Here is a 5161-nt window from a genome sequence, read left to right as displayed (position 1 = left end):
TAGGGAAAGGCAGAGGACCAAAGGATCAAATAAGACACTCTTGGGACAGACTAGGCCAGAGACACGGAAGTGGCCCTGGGAATAGAGAAGAGGGTCCTACAGGATTTGTGGAGGGGGTGGGAGGGAGGAGACAAAATGCCAGAAGTGGAGAGAATAATAAGTCCATGTTCAGTTTAACTGAGATGTCAAGGAAGAAGTATCAAGTAGCTTGAGAGAATTCTTAGTGAAGAGCTTTGATCACAGATAGAGTTAAAATGTTGGCAGTTGTAAGCTGGCACCTCGAAGGTGAAGCTGTAGGAAGAGCTGGGATCATCCAAGGAGAACACATATTTGAAGAAGAAAAGAGGAACAAAGGAAGAAATTCTGGGAACCAATTATGTGGAACAATATATGCCAAGTTCCAAATCAATAGCTGAATAATTTTGGAACATTCATGCATTTGCTTGCACCAGTTCAAGAAATGGCTAATAATCAAGAACATATTTTGGTACTGCTTTCTCTCTTTATGTAATTCAGAAAACTTTTCATGTGGATGTTATAAAGAGACATAGTTCATCCAAAAATGTATGAAGCATGCCAGTGTAATTTTTGTATGTAGAGTACCAGTAAAAAAAAATCAAGATCTGTGGGCTCTTTTTCAGATCAAAACAAATACTATTGCTCAGAGCAGGAATTAAAGAAAATACAAAGTTAGAGATTTAAGAGTAGACTCTGCTTTTTAAACTATTCTTTTAATAAATTTTAAATTGTGCAATATTTAAGACATTCAAGAATGATGAATTAGAAGTGGTAAGAATGATCATTTTTGTCTTTTTCCCTAGTTATAGGAAAGTTTTCAAAGTTTCACATTAAAACGCTATTTGCCTTGCATGTTTTTGTAGTTTAACTCAACCAAATCTCTGGAGAATAGAAGATATTGTAGAAAAAGTGTCATATCATGGAAAAAAACATTAGACTAGTTGTCAGAAAACCCAGGATCCATTTCTGATTCTCTTACTAATTGGGCAGTCATACGGCACTTGGCATTTCTGGGTCTCGGTTTCCTCATCGATAAAAATGAGGAGGGGGGGATCCACCTACCCATCCAAAGATAGTTGAAAGGCTGAAAAGAAACAGATGACACTACTTGAGAAAATATAAAACACTATAAAAAACAAGACATTATTATTATTATTGAAAAAATTCTGAGAGCATATTAAGGAAAAGAATAAGGACTGGAATATCAAGAAGAGAGAGATAAGAAAGCCTCAGCTTTTACTATTCCTTCATTCATTCCATTTATTGAGCACAACTACCGTGGAATATTGTTTGGTGCTGAGGAACTCTGAGGTTTGAAAGGCTGGTAAACAAGTAAACTGATACCTACAGAAGTAAGGAAGGTCTACTATGAGAAAAGTGACTAATTCTGCCTGGGAAAATAAAAGTAGGCTTCTCAGAGGAGGTGACATTTGAACTGGATCTTGAGAGATGAATTGGAGTTTTCAGGAGAGAAAATTTCGCGCAAGAGACAAAGAAGTCGCTATAGCCCCTATATAGTCCCTATAAAGGACTGAGGGGAAAAATGTACAAATATATCATGGAGTTTTGTAAGGGTGGGCAAGGTGAGTTTGGGGATTTATGAGACTCTCAGTGAACATGCAAATGACTTGTCTCATCAGTATGTAGATGAGTGGGTTTTTTTTTTTTAAGCTCTTTTTGTAAAAGGACTTAAGTCTAATCGGTTTCAAAATTCTGTACATGTGGCAGACTCCAGGCTGGAAGGCCTTCTGACAAAGGCTATTTGTATAACTAATTTGTGTTGTATTTTTCACATTAAAAAAAATGATAAGGATTTTGATGAACAGTGAAAACGTTTACTAGTCACATCTTGATCAGATTAATGTCATGCTCTTTTTCTTTTCAAGTTAAAAGATGTTGTATTTCATTTCTCTAGTTAAAAAATATGCATTAGGCAAGCCATAGCAATCAAGCCACCCCTCCTTTCCGAGCTACAAAGTTAGCTTCACACAAAACTTTCACTCACACAAATACTTTCTTAATGGTCTGGGAGCAGTGAAAAACATTTCTCTAAAAGCAACCTAAAAGTTGCTGAAAAGTTAGACAATCTCCTCTGTGCTCTTTTGCTGCTTAAATTTTAATAATGGTAAGAGTTTGCCCACCTGTCAGAATAAAAGCAAAGCTAACATTTGATGACATTCAATTAAATACGAAAAGGCTGAGATAACTCAGTTTCCTAGTCTAAAGGAGGTACTTAATGGATGGCTAGAGAGCAATCAAAATTAACTCCTAAAATTAAGACTCCTAAACATAGACCCAAGATCAGAAAGAAATGAATACTATTAGAAATTCACCAGAATCTAGACCCCATGGAGAGGGTTGGCTGACAGAAAGTATCCCAGGATACACCACCGTGGTGTGATTTAAGAAAGACTGATGCCAAGATTATAATCCTTTCTCAACCTAAAATATAAAGGAAAATTTCCAGTAAACCTGGGAACTATAATGTGTACAATGAGATTTTGTAATGACAAATGCAAGCAGAGAACGGACCTTGCGGATTCTTTAACAAAAGAAGAGGGTTAAATCTCAGAACTAGAATTTAATAATACCCAACTAGAGACAACACTTCACCAGATATCAAAATGTTCTCTACAACAAGGTACTGATGAAGAAACCAAATCAATGAAACAGGATAAGGAGTTTGGAAATAGACTCATATATGTGAAAAGTTAGCATATGATAAAGGTGGTATTTCAAAGGACAGCCTGGTCAGAAGTGTTGGAATGATTAGCTATCCATTGGGGGAAAAAAGGACTCCTACTCCACACGATAAACAGAAAGGAATTCCAGATGGATTGAGGGTGTAACTAAAAAAAAAAATCTCTGAAAATAGTAAAAGTATACATATGGGAACATGTTTGTAAACCTGATGCAGAGTTGTTCATCCTGAGGAAGAAAAAAGTTCACAAACCATCAAGGGAAATCTTCATAATTTTGACTAAGTAATAACTAAACCTTCTGTCTCATTTTAAAAGGCACTAAAGGTTTAAAGACAGACTGTAGACTAGTACAAAATATTTGTAACACAAATTACAGTCACATAATTAATTTCCATAATACATAAAGAACCAGAGTTTAAGAAAAAAGATTACCACTTATGCATAGATGACTTACACACACATTTTTATGCTCATTCCAGGCCTCTCTTGTGAGTGCCAGACATCTGTACTCACCTTCTACTTGACATCTCTTGCATGACTCAAAGGCTCTTCAAACTCATCAGGCCTTAAACTGAATTTATGATCTTCCCACACATACCGGGTCTTCTCCAACATTCTTCTTTCTCCGTGAAAATATCAATCTACCATTTTTATTTTTTCAATTGGAATTGAAAGAATCAATTGATCCTACCAGTGCTCTGAGTATCAAGTCTATCAATTGATTCCCAGAAATCAATCAACCAGAAAGCTACGAGTCAACCTTGGTGTCTCCCTCTCTGTCATCCATCATTTCCAGTCCTTCACTAAGCCTTGTCAATTGCACCTCCTTAATAGTTTTATAGTTTAATAGTTAATAGTCCATCCACTTCACCCTATCTCCAGCACTACCTCCCTCATCCAAGCCATCTGACCTTGGCTACTGCAATAGCTTCCTAGCTGGTCCCCGTATATCCACTCTGTCCTCCTAGAGTCCTGTTCTTCTCAATGTAGTCTAAGTGATCTACTCAAAAGCAAATCAACTCTTACCACTCAGACTCTGGTCTTTAAATGCCACTCTCCATTAAAAGGAACCAGGACTCCATGGAGAAATGGCTGATTCCAGGTCAGCGGCATGAAATGCATGAGATAACCCTTTTCCTGCCAGGTAGCAAGGAAGCTATCAAAGACTAAGAAGTCTGTCAGAAGGAAACAGGAAGAAAAAAAAAAAAAAGAAACAGGAACCACCTTGAGTGGCCCCCATTGGCCTAAAAGGAGACAATTTGGGCATAAAACATAATGATAGAATGGATTAAAACACATTGAGTGTATAAAAAATCCATGAGTTCGAACTGATAATATGAAAAGAAAGAGAAAGCCAAAACAAACAAATAGACTTACTAGTTGCCATTGGAAGTAGCTCGGTCATCAACACCTTGCTTTGAAAACTGGTAATGAAGGGGAAAGGATTAGTCTTTATTAAGAATAATAATCCTGTTTTAGGATTGCCAAATAGTCCTAATTGATGGAAAAAAGTTCCCCACAGAAGAATTACAGCTAATAAGCACAAGAGGAATGACAGAATTATAAAATCACCACTTTTGACACGCCTAATAAAATAACTGATACAGATAATAATCATCAAGGGGTGATAAAACCATTACAGGAAAGGCGGCCGTGGAACTAGACGGTATCAGGAGACCAAAGTATCACGTCATTGATCACTCACTGTAAAGGACAAGCATCTTTACAATGGATGGGTCAGACTGTCATCACCTGAACCCAGTGTTCAGTCTAAAAGAGGGATGACAGACACTTTATGCCTCTGGATGTGATCAAGATGAAGTACATAGAATTGCCTATGAAATCCTGTGTTCTCCAAACCATTGAGCCCTAATCCAATCGAGCCTTTAGATCTAACTTCTACTTTAGAGGAAATACGAGGGATAGAGGAACAAATTAAACACATAATGAGGAAGTAACCAGACTAATTCAGAGGGTTAAATATTCCATGAGACAACTCACCTGGTTTCCTCCAAAAGTCAAGGCATGAAACAAAAAGAGGGAGCGAAGCCTGTTGTAAAGTAAAAGAGATTTAAAAGGCTTAATAGGGCTTCCCTGGTGGTGCAGTGGTTAAGAATCCACCTGCCAGCGCAGGGGACACAGGTTTGAGCCCTGGTCCGGGAAGATCCCACATGCCGTAGAGCAACTAAGCCCATGCGCCACAACTACTGAGCCTGCGCTCTAGAGCCCGTGAGCCACAGCTACTGAAGCCCGCGTGCCTAGAGCCCGTGCTCCTCAACAAGAGAAGCCACCACAATGAGAAGCCCACGCACCGCAACGAAGAGTAGCCCCCGCTCGCAGCAACCAGAGAAAAGCCCGCGCACAGCAACGGAGACCCAACGCAGCCAAAATAAATAAATAAAATAAAATAATAAAATAAATAAATTTAAAAAAATAATAAA

This window comes from Lipotes vexillifer, unplaced genomic scaffold, assembly GCF_000442215.2.
Source record: "Lipotes vexillifer unplaced genomic scaffold, Lipotes_vexillifer_v1.1 scaffold318, whole genome shotgun sequence".
Lineage (NCBI taxonomy): Eukaryota > Metazoa > Chordata > Mammalia > Artiodactyla > Lipotidae > Lipotes > Lipotes vexillifer.
The sequence above is the reverse complement of the archived record's forward strand: the minus strand, read 5'-3'. Positions refer to the sequence as shown.